At 35.8% G+C, this 12,591-nt stretch overlaps 1 long non-coding RNA gene and 1 other non-coding gene across 2 annotated transcripts; both read right to left on the bottom strand.

Moving 5' to 3' along the window:
- Window positions 1-974: 974 nt before the first annotated feature.
- Window positions 975-6,300, bottom strand: LOC110269488 (uncharacterized). The gene is made up of 5 exons (XR_015906924.1): window positions 5,898-6,300; window positions 5,599-5,791; window positions 4,304-4,461; window positions 4,104-4,210; window positions 975-1,394 (listed from the first exon to the last, which is right to left on the bottom strand). It is a non-coding gene; the product is annotated as an uncharacterized LOC110269488 (long non-coding RNA).
- A 4,955-nt stretch (window positions 6,301-11,255) lies between these two features.
- LOC148571781 (small nucleolar RNA R71) lies at window positions 11,256-11,363 on the bottom strand. The gene has a single exon (XR_015908084.1). It is a non-coding gene; the product is annotated as a small nucleolar RNA R71 (small nucleolar RNA).
- Window positions 11,364-12,591: the final 1,228 nt, after the last annotated feature.

The following is a 12,591-nucleotide window of genomic DNA, read 5'->3' on the forward strand; positions in this document are numbered from 1 at the left end:
GTACCTTCATAGAACGTCTAGGAGCTTATCTTCTTCTTCACTCGAAAGCTCACTAGCAATAATGACCGGAAACTATTGGTTGTCCTCTAAGAAAGCATACTTCAAATGAGATGGAAGAGGTTTCAGTTCACTCTTTGCCTCAAGCTGAGGTTCCTTTTCATCAAGCTCACGGAGTTCATTCTCAACAATTTTCCCATGTTCATCCTCTTGGTCATTCGTCTCTTCAATAATAGGGTAGCATAGCTTGTGGTGGTCTTCTTCTTGCACTTCCACTACTACTTCATCGATTACATCACATCGGAGAACGGAATGCTCTTTGGGAGGATGCTTCCACTACAAGAAAACAAGCTTTTTGCTACGCTTTTAAAGCGTGGCGAAAAGTCCAAAAAAGTGTAGCGATAGCTTTTTGCCACGCTTTAAAGGGTCACAACTGCAAGGGTGCCGGTTGCTCTATCGCCACGCTTTTGGTGACCTATCGCCACGCTTTTGTTTTTGCCACGCTTTTAAAAATCGCCACGCTTTAAAAACGTGGCCATATGTATGACATATGGCTACGCTTTGAAAGCGACCCAATAGGTAGATATGGCTACGCTTTTAAAGCGTGCCAATAGTAAGACCTATTGCTACGCTTTTAAAGCGTGACAATAGCCTTGAGATACAGCTACGCTTTTAAAGTGTGGCTGTTGATGCATACTGTAATATTATGGCCACACGTTCAAAGCATGGCAACAAGTGGAGATATAGCTACGCTTTTGAGGCATGCCAATAGCAAGACATATGGCTACGCTTTTAAAACGTGCCAATAGCTGTGAGATAGAGCTACGCTTATAAAGCGTGGCTGTTAATTACTGCTGTACAATATGGCCACTCTTTTAAAGCGTGGCTGTAAGTTCAGTACCTATATTAGCACTCTTTTTTTTTTTTTATAAACCTTAATCATGGATAATTTTAAAATTTAAAAGATGACTACTAACTTTAAATCAACTAATCCTTGTTTCATAAACTTGTCATAGAAAAAAAGTGTTTGATCACATGATATACTGTAACAAAATACCAAAAATCAAAGTCTCATCCACTAGCAATTTCCTAATACATGAATTACAATTCCAACATGGGTTACATTATCTACTTCATTTACACTTCATTACAAAATACAAAACTTCATGATTACTGATCATCATTGTGAGAGAAATTATTTTCAGCAAAAGCACCAAAGTAGTATAATTAGTAGTTTATGCAACAGCACCAAAGTAGTAGCGTAGCAGAAGCAGAATTAGAGAGGTAGCAGCAGCAGCGAGTGGCAGTTCAGCAGTAGATAATTAGTACCAAAGCAACAGCAAAATAGTACCACAGAAACAGCAGAACTTATTAATTAGAGAGAAAGCTGATATTTCCTGCACCAAAATTGCTAGAAGTTTATGCAATTATAAAATATACAACAACAATTCAAATATAACACAACAATTCAAATTTTAATAATCCAGAGGCTATATAAACATTGACATTCAATATACTTCAATATTATTCAATAGCAAAAGTTCCATTTAATTTCGTTCAATTCTCTTCAAAACACACTGACACAAGAAGATTATTAGTTCACATTAAATACTATATGGACCCATAAATGTACTCTAGTGACCATTTTTCCTTGCACAGCTACTTGATAGATACAGTACTTCATTAATGCAATATATTTAATATAAAAAGTTGTAAAGATAACTCAGTAAATGCATTCACTTCATTTATAAGATAACTCAGCAAGTGTAAGGCAGTGAGCTTTTTTAAAAACTGTAGAACTAAAAAGTCCCAACAATCCTTACTTTATAAAAGAAGCTAAAAAGAAACTAATTTAAAAAGGCAGCATATTTAATACCAAGTACTTCAAAAACATTTTTTTTAAATGAAAAAGAAAGAAATAAGAAGGGGTATCAATTCTAGTCTAAACAAGCTCTCCTCTCCTCACCTCTGTCTCCTCTCCCTAAAGGAAAAAAAGCCTGAAACTTGAAATTAAAGTTTGTGAGGCTTTAAAAAACACATACATTAGTGAAAAAGAAAGAAAAAGGACAGCTTAAAAAAATAAAGAAAAGCAGAGGCACAGCTGAAAAACCAAGGATTTTCACATTTCAGACACAGAAACGTGATCCCAAAACCTGTTATAGTTGTGAACTTAAGTAACAAAACAAAACATATTTTAGGCTAGCTAAGTATCAAGTATCAAATTCTTTGTAACAACTTACATGCATATTTAAACCAAATGCCTATTGACTGCTAGGAAAGAGTTAAAACAATAGTATTAACTTGGTTTCAACTTTCAAGAGGAATGCAGCTTTTCAATTCAACACAACACAAAAGTAAATCAATTCAGAGTTTAATAACATCAGTTCTATTCTATTCTATAATTCCATAGCACCCAAAAATAATATTAACAAAAAAGATAAATCAATTCAACTAACACATTCAACACAACACAGCCATAACCAACTCATATATATGCACTGGTTTGATTACAGACTTGCTACTTAAATTAAACTTCAATCAAATACAGAATTCCATTTATAGAAACAAACTAAATGACTAAAAAGCAAGCAAGCTCGTTCCAAACTTTGTAAAAAATACGGCCCAGAACTATAAACCAGAGGTGTGGCCGTCAGAGATTCAAGCCTTGTTAAGATAAAATGATCTAATTCATTTTTTTCTCTGTTCTTGTATAGCTCATTCATAAAGGAGTCCAAGTTGTGATGTTATTGCGTGCTGGATCCAAATATGCATTAAATTTTACCATTCATTGTGTTTAAATATCAATCTTATATCAATATGTATGATTGCTTAAATTGAAAATTATTTTTTCTATTCAATAAAAATTTTAGTTCCACCAAAAGTAACAATCTTATGAAATTTTGGATGAACTGTTTTTTATTAGCTTAATAATAAACCTTCCAATTTTCCAAATAAAAGCAACATTTCTTCACTTTTGTTTAAGACTTATTATTAACAATATTGTGTGTGAGGAAGGTGTGTTTTTTCAATGACATTGATGATAAACACTGGTGAATTAAGATTCTTTGCCACTATGATTTAGCAATCTTAAACAATAAGCAAACTAGATCTCTTATTCCTTAGCTTCTTATATTGTAATGTATATAAAATAGAAATATGAACTTGGATAGAGAAACAAGAATTCAGAATTGTGAACATGCATAAACCAGAGAGGAATATCAAAGAGGCATATAAGAGAGCACTTGGCGTGCATTAATACTGATAATAACAAATAGCATAAACCAAGCAAACCAAATGCACCAATTCACAAAATTCAATATTAAAAGAAATGAGACCAGAGTGAGAAACTGAAACATCGTAAAAGCAAATAAACTGAAATAATAATAGCTATTGGCTTTAGTTTAGGTGCCTTGGGTGAAACTGAAACAAATGAGACCAGAGTGAGAAACAAGAAAAACTACCAAAAAACAAGGGTAGTAAACATCTGAAAACTAAAAGCAAATAAACTGGGAAACTAAATTTTCATGTTCATTTATTTTAACTTCTTGTCTTAACAACTGGGGAAATAAAAGAAGCTCAATCATTCACAAGAAACACCATTTTCGCACTCATTCTAACTCTTCTACTGACATAAAATAGAAAAATAAACAAAATTAGGAACAAGATAGCTTCCCCTGCAGAAATAAAATATAACTCAGCTCTACAACCATAAGTGAAGGCAATAAGGCCTCCATACACTCAGCAGTTTTCTTTGGGTTTCCGGGCATGTTAATGATCTGAATATCAACAAATCAAAGACCATGACTTAACAAATTAATCAAATCTATAAAACAATACAATGAATCCCTGGAGAACCATTCGAAGCAATTAATTAATATGAAACTTCCCTAAACTAAGTATGATACAACCATAATTATCTAACGATTAGAAAGCCACAGTCCCAAGGCAATACCAACTATACAATTCAAATGAGAAATTGACAAATGTTGGCTTCAACCCACCAGTGAAGTAGACCAAGAATGCACATGACGTCTACATATTTAAGCATGCATAAAATTTAATCATTTAATCAAACTGAAAAACCAGAAAATGCAAGAGTTTCATACCTTTAAACTTTCTTGCGTCATTACATACAAAAGACCAGGGGTTTCCTTCTCAATCAACTGTTTTGTAGCTTCTGGTGTTACATCTCGTGAGGTAAAGCCGGTCCCACCTTGATTGGAAAGGAAAATAAAATGGGAAATCAATTCAACAAAACTAGAATTGTTGGACTTCAATAGCGAAACTGATGTGTGTAGAAATGTACCAAGGGTAAGTATAAGATCCACATGTTCAACATCACTCCATCTTTTTAGAAACTCCTGAATTTTTGCCACATCATCTGGAGCCACAGCAGTAGCGACAACTTTTGCTCCTCCTAGTCTTTCCGAGGAAGAATTAACAACAGAAACAGCCCTGGGACCACTGTTTAAAAGTAAAGGAGTTAGCAAATTTTGATGCTTCCATTAAGGGAGGAAAAAAAAAGAACAAAAACAACACACAAAATTTTCCTACACAGCACCATTGTGTACCATCCACTGAAACCATTTCTTGACATTGGAAAAAGGGTATATACACTGATAAGACATGAAATCCCTATTTAACCTTGTAGTTCCAGAAAAAGTTGGATATGGGCACTTTAACCATTCTAATGATATTTTAATGCAACAGTTTCAAATAATAATAATAATAATAATAATAATAATAATAATAATAATAATAATAATAATAATTAAAGAAAAAATATGAATTTTGATTTCAGTGTGTGCAAAATTTCCATCAGAACCATCTAAAAGCAACTCTATCTAGAAAGAGCACAGCAAACAATATCTATTGTAGCAGTCTGCTTATTCTAAAATCAACTCCAGATAAGGTATAAAAATGCTTATTCCTCAGAGCCAGGCTTGACTGATGTTCCAAATATTCTCAAAGCAGTTCACAAGCTCTATGTAACAGGTAGATTGAGCATTAATATTCCCCTGATCTTTTAAACTTTCAAACTCTACTAGAGTTTCCAAACTTATATCCAATAATACAGCCTTGAAATCCAATGCACCAAAAAATGATACTTTCTACTCAGCTCTGAACAATTGCTGATATGGATCCAAAATTAAAAAAGAGGTTACCAGACATATATATTAGCATAAGGAAAGTATACGCTGAAACAGTGAAACTAATACAAGTTAAACAACCAAATAAACAGCAACCCCATGGTGAAGAAAGTAAACATACACTTTCAAGTTATGGAACAAGCCTAAAATTTGGACGGTACAAAAATGTCCTTTGAAGCAAGGGGAATCACAATCTAATAACTACACACAAAAAGCCCTAATTCTTACTAACATTTGGACTAGACATGCTTTTGCACAGAAAAAGCGCGTCAGGGGAGATTGCAAACATTAGCAGGGTTGAGCAGCCCCCCCCCCCAAAAAAAACAAAAAAAAAAAACACACACGCACACACAGCAGAACCCGAAGCTTTCAATTCAAAGATTCAAATTTTCAAAAAAGATAAATAAATGCAACCAAAATTGCAAAAGCAGCACCAAAAAGAAAAACTTACCAATTGAAAAAGTACAAAAACCAGAACACCAATCATCAGCTACACACAAACTAAGAATCCCCAAAGCCTGCAGTGTAAACCAAACCCCATAAGAATAGCCACTCTGACTTTAGAATCGGGTGAAGAATCTGTAGTTATTCGACGTGTTTTAGTTCCAGACGCAACAATTGGATCTGATGGTATACAACTCTCGCTGAAAGCCCCAGATCCAAGGTCAGAAATTATAATAAAAACAATGAATAACTTAGAGTCATCCTCATGAATCTGAATGCAGAAAAACAAAAAGAGGAGAAACCTACAGCCTTCTTCGAAGCTGGAACTAGCGCTTTTCCACCTCGTCAGATGTTACAGCTTTGTCGTTCTTCACGGAAGCGAAGAAGCAGGAAGCGAACGGCAGCGCGGAAGGAAAGGCTTCGTCGTTCTTCACGGAAGTGAGGAAGCAGGAAGCGAGCGGCAGCGCGAAAGGGAGGGCTTCGTCGTTCTTCGTTGGAGTGTTGTCGTCGCGGTGAGGGCAGGGGTTAGGGCTTTTGAAGAAGGGTTAAGGCGAGCACAATGAAGAAGGGTTAGCTAGGGCTTTCGAAGGGGGCAGCGGTGAGGCACAACGGAGATTGGTGGTCGCCATTGGGGCTTTCGAAGGAGGAGTCAGGGCAGGGCACAAAAAAGGAGTTAGCTAGGGCTTTTTTTCTTAAGTCTTTGAATCACGAAGGGGCTAGGGCAGGCGTTTTTGTTTTATTCGAGCTTCTTTAATTTTTTTTTCTGGGGGAACCTTTTGGCCACGCTTTTCAAGCGTGCCAAAAGGCTTGTAAGAAACGGCCACGCTTCTGAAACGCCACAATAACAAATTTCTGTTGCCACGCTTTAAAAACGTGCCGAAATCTATCTATGGCTACGCTTTATAAGCGTGGCAGAAAAAACGTGGCTAAATCTCGCATCAACTGCCACCCTCATAAAAGCGTGGCCATTGACCCTTTTTGCCACGCTTTTAAAGCGTAGCAAAAAAAATGTGGCCAAATCTCTATTCAAACGCCACCCTCACATAAGTGTGGCCATGGACCACTTTTGGCCACGCTTTTAAAGCGTAGCAAAAAAAAAGCGTGGCCATAGGCCTTTTTTCTTGTAGTGTTCATGGCTTCATCCAAATTGAACTTGATAGTCTTGTCTCCAACCTCAAAGGAATATGTGCTGGTGAAGGAATCTAACTTCAATTTAGAGGTCTTAAGGAAGGTCTACCAAGTAGAACGGAGGATGAGCTTCTATTTTCTGTTGGAGGCATTTCAAGGATGTAAAAGTCAACCGGAAAAACCAAATCCTCGATCGCCACAAGTACATCTTCGGCAATTCCTATCACCGTGATCACACTTTTATCGGCTAAGGTAAACTTCGCCACCGACTTCTTTAACGGAGCTAAATTCAACCGCGCAAAAATGGATAGTGGCATGATGCTTACACAAGCTCCTAGATCACACATACAATCATGAAAAGTGCGCCCACCAATACATCAAGACACCAAACAAGGGCCAGGGTCACCACATTTCTTTGGAATTGGCTCCATCAAGGAAGAAATTGAACTACCCAAGGATAATGTCTCCAATTCTCCTATCCTATCCTTGTGTGTTGATGAGCGGATAATTTATATGCTTTTTGGCATTGTTTTTACATAGTTTTCAGTATGAATTAGTTAGTTTTTAGTATATTTTGATTAGTTTTTAAATAAAAATCACATTTCTGGACTTTACTATGAGTTTGTGTATTTTTTTATGATTTCAGGTATTTTCTGACTGAAATTGAGGGACTTGAGCAAAAATCAGATTCAGTGGCTGAAGAAGGACTGCAGATGCTGTTGGATTCTGACCTCCCTGCACTCAAAGTAAATTTTCGGGAGCTACAGGAATCCAAATGGCGCGTTATCAATTGCGTTGTAAAGTAGACATCCAGGGCTTTCCAGAAATATATAATAGTCCATACTTTTCTCGAGTTTAGATGGCACAAACTGGCGTTCAACGCCAGCTCTCTGCCCTATTCTGGAGTTAAATGCCAGAAACAGGTTGCAAAGCAGAGTTAAACGCCAGAAACAGGTTACAAACTGGTGTTTAACTCCAAGGAAGACCTCTACACGTGAAAGCTTCAATGCTCAGCCCAAGCACACACCAAGTGGGTCCGAAAGTGGATTTCTGCATCATTTACTTATTTCTGTAAACCTAGTAACTAGTTTAGTATAAATAGAACTTTTTACTATTATCCATCTATGGATCTTTTAATCATGTTTTGAGGATTGAACCTTCTTTGGGAGGCTGGCCATGCGGCCATGCCTGGACCTTGTTCTTATGTATTTTCAACGGTAGAGTTTCTACACACCATAGATTAAGGTGTGGAGCTCTGCTGTTCCTTATGAATTAATGCAAAGTACTATTGTTTTTCTATTCAATTCAAGCCTATTTCTTCTCTAAGATATTCGTTCGCACATAAGAACATGATGAATATGATGATTATGTGACGCTCATCATCACTCTCACTTATGAACGCGTCCTTGACAAACATTTCCGTTCTACATGCAAACAAGCTTGAATGCATATCTCTTAGCCTCTTGATCTACGATCAGAGTCTTCGTGGTATAGGCTAGAATTATTGGCGGCCATTCTTGAGATCCAGAAAGTCTAAACCTTGTCTGTGGTATTCCGAGTAGGATCTGGGAAGGGATGGCTGTGAAGAGCTTCAAACTTGTGAGTGCTGGGCGTAGTGACAGACGCAAAATGATTACTGAATCCTATTCCAGTATGATCGAGGACCGACAGATGATTAGCCGTGCGGTGACAGCACATTTTGGACCATTTTCACTGAGAGGATGGGATGTAGCCATTGACAACGGTGATGCCCAACACACAGCTTGCCATGGAAAGGAGTAGGAATGATTGGATGAAGACAGTAGGAAAGCAAATATTCAGAAGGAACAAAAGCATCTCTATACAGTTATCTAAAATTCTCACCAATGAATTACATAAGTATCTCTATCCTGTGTTATATTTTAATTATATTTTAATTATCAAATATCCATAACCATTTGAATCCGCCTGACTGAGATTTACAAGGTGACCATAGCTTGCTTCAAGCCGACAATCTCCGTGGGATCGACCCTTACTCACATAAGGTTTATTACTTGGACGACCTAGTGCACTTGCTGGTTAGCTGTGCGAAGTTGTGACAAAGAACTAAGATTATGAACGTGCGTATTAAGTTTTTGATGCCGTTGCCAAGGAATGAACGATCACGATTTTGCATACGAAGTTTTTGGCGCCATTGCCGGGGATCGTTCAAGTTTGGACAACTGACGGTTCATCTTGTTGCTCAGATTAGGTAATTTTATTTTAATTTTAAGCTTTTTGTTTTTATTCTTTTATTTTCGAAAAATTTTCAAAAAAAAATAATATAATAAAAAAAATTTTATATTATTCTATGTTCTTCAGAATTTTTAAGAATGAATTCTAGAGTTTCAAGAGATATGTTGAATCCTGGCTGGCTGTTAAGCCATGTCTAATCCTTTGGACCGAGGTTTCACTTATCCTTAAGAGAAGAGCTTCTTTATCTTCCCCAGAAATTTAGCTGTTGTATGTAATGAATTGCTAAAGCTTGGCTGGCCATTGGCCATGTCTAGTGTTTTGGACCAAAGCTTTCACTGAAAGCTTGGCTGGCTAATAAGCCATGTCAATTCCTGGACCGAAGCTTTAGACTAACATTGCATGATTCCTGGAATTCGTATTAAAAATTTTGAAATCCTTAATTTTTTTTCCAATTAATTTTCGAAAAAAATACCAAAAAAAATTTAATAAAATCATAAAACCAAAAATAATTTGATGTTTCTTGTTTGAGTCTTGTGTCAGTTTTTAAGTTTGGTGTCAATTGCATGTTTATCTCTTTCTTGCATTTTTCGAAAACTCATGCATGATGTTCTTCATGATCTTCAAGTTGTTCTTGATGATTGTCTTTGTTTGATCTTTAGTTTTTCATGTTTTGTATCTTTTCTTGTTTTCCATATGCATTTTCAATTTGTTAGTGCCTAAACATTGTCAATTTCTAAGTTTAGTGTCTTGCATATTTCTCTTTTCTTAAAAGTTTTTAAAAATAAAGTTCTTGGTGTTCATCTTGACATTCAAAGTGTTCTTGGTGTTCATCTTGACATTCAAAGTGTTCTTGCATGCATTGTGTGTTTTGATTCATAATTTTTATGTCTTGTGTCTTTTTTGTGTTTTTCTCTTTCTTCATTAAAAATTCAAAAATAAAAAAAAATATCTTTCCCTTTTTCATCTCATAAAATTCGAAAATTTGAGTTGAATTTTTCAAAAATTTTTAAAATCTAGTTGTTTCTTATGAGTGAAATCAAATTTTTAATTTAAAAATCCTATCTTTTTCAAATCTTTTTCAAAAATCAAATATTTCTTATTTTTTCTTTCATATTTTCAAAAATTTCAAATTGATTTTCAAAAATATTTTTTTTTTCATAATTTCAAAATCTTTACTAACAATTAATGTGATTGATTCAAAAATTTTAAAGTTTGTTACTTGTCCCTTAAGAAAGGTTCAATCTTTAAATTTTAAATTATATCTTTTTGTTTCTTGTTAGTCAAGTAACCAACTTTAATTTTCAAAATCAAATCTTTTTAAATTTCTTTTTCAAATCTTTTCTAACCACTTATCTTTTTAAATTTGATTTTCAAATCTTTTTTCAAACTAATCCTATCTGTTTGTTTCAATCATATCTTTTTCAAAACTACCTAACTAATTCTCTATTTAAATTTTCGAAAATCACCTTCCTCTTTTCCAAAATTTCTTTTTAATTAACTATTTGTTTTAAATTTTAATTTGATTTAGTTTTATTTTCCTTTCTTAATTTTTGAATTTTAACTTTAATTTAAAAAAATATTTTTCTTTTCTTTTCAATTATTTTCAAAAATTCTTCTCTCTCACCTCCTTCTAACTATTTATTTATCTACTAACACTTCTCTTTCTTAAAAATTCGAACCCCTCCCTCTTTCTGTGTTCGAATTTCTTTCTTTCTTCTACTCGCATAAAGGAATCTCTATACTGTGACATAGAGGATTCCATATTTTCTTTTATGTTTTCTTCTTTTTCATATGAGCAGGAACAAGGATAAGAACATTCTTGTTGAGGCTGATCCTGAACCTGAAAGGACTCTAAAGAGGAAGCTAAGGGAAGCTAAAGCACAACTCTTTGGAGAAAATCTAACAGAAATTTTCAAAAAAGAAGGAGACATGGCCGAAAATAATAACAATGCAAGGAAGATGCTTGGTGACTTTACTGCACGCAATTCCAATTTACATGGAAGAAGCATCTCAATCCCTGCCATTGGAGCAAACAATTTTGAGCTAAAGCCTCAATTAGTTTCTCTGATGCAACAGAACAGCAAGTTTCATGGACTTCCATCAGAAGATCCTTTTCAGTTCTTAACTGAATTCTTGCAGATCTGTGATACTGTTAAGACCAATGGGGTTGACTCTGAGGTCTACAGGCTTATGCTTTTCCCGTTTGCTGTAAGAGACAGAGCTAGAATATGGTTGGACTCTCAACCTAAAGATAGCCTGAACTCTTGGGATAAGCTGGTCACGGCTTTTTTAGCCAAGTTCTTTCCTCCTCAAAAGCTTAGCAAGCTTAGAGTGGATGTTCAAACTTTTAAATAAAAAGAAGGTGAATCCCTCTATGAAGCTTGGGAGAGATATAAGCAACTGACCAAAAAGTGTCCTTCTAACATGCTTTCAGAATGGACCATCCTGGATATATTTTATGATGGTCTGTCTGAATTATCAAAGATGTCATTGGACCATTCTGCAGGTGGATCCATTCACCTAAAGAAAATGCCTGCAGAAGCTCAAGAACTCATTGACATGGTTGTAAATAACCAGTTCATGTACACTTCTGAAAGGAATCCTGTGAGTAATGGGACGCCTCGGAGGAAGGGAGTTCTTGAAATTGATGCTCTGAATGCCATATTGGCTCAGAACAAAATATTGACTCAGCAAGTCAACATGATTTCTCAGAGTCTGAATGGATTGGAAGCTGCATCCAACAGTACTAAAGAGGCATCTTCTGAAGAAGAAGCTTATGCTCCTGAGAACCCTGCAATAGTAGAGGTGAATTACATGGGAGAACCCTATGGAAACACCTATAATCCCTCAAGGATAAATCATCCAAATTTCTCATGGAAGGATCAACAAAAGCCTCAACAAGGCTTTAATAATGGTGGAAGAAACAGGTTTAGTAATAACAAGCCTTTTCCATCATCCACTCAGCAACAGACAGAGAATTTTGAGCAGAATCCATCTAGCTTAGCAAATACAGTCTCTGATATATCTAAGGCCACTTTAAGTTTCATGAATGAAACAAGGTCCTCCATTAGAAATTTGGAGGCACAAGTGGGCCAGCTGAGTAAAAGAGTTACTGAAACCCCTCCTAGTACTCTCCCAAGCAATATAGAAGAGAATCCAAAAAGAGAGTGCAAGGCCATTACCTTACTTGGTGCGGCCGAACCCAAAGAGGAGGAGGAGGACGTGAATCCTAGTGAGAAAGACCTCCTGGGACATTCAGTGACCAATAAGGAGTTTCCCTTTGAGGAACCAAAGGAATCTGAGGCTCATCTAGAGAACATAGAGATTCCATTGAACCTCCTTTTACCATTCATGAGCTCTAATGATTATTCATCTTCTAAAGAAGATGAAGACATTGCTGAAGAGCAAGTTGCTCAATATTTAGGAGCAATCATGAAGCTGAATGCCAAATTATTTGGTAATGAGACTTGGGAGGATGAACCTCCATTGCTCATCAAGGAACTAAATGCCTTGGTTCAGCAAACTCTACCTCAAAAGAAACAGGATCATGGTAAATTCCTAATTCCCTGTAACATAGGTACCATGACCTTTGAGAAGGCTCTGTGTGACCTGGGGTCAGGAATAAACTTAATGCCACTCTCTGTAATGGAGAAACTAG

Source organism: Arachis ipaensis, chromosome B3 (assembly GCF_059453495.1).
Source record: "Arachis ipaensis isolate K30076 ecotype BB chromosome B3, ASM5945349v1, whole genome shotgun sequence".
In the NCBI taxonomy this organism is placed as follows: domain Eukaryota; kingdom Viridiplantae; phylum Streptophyta; class Magnoliopsida; order Fabales; family Fabaceae; genus Arachis; species Arachis ipaensis.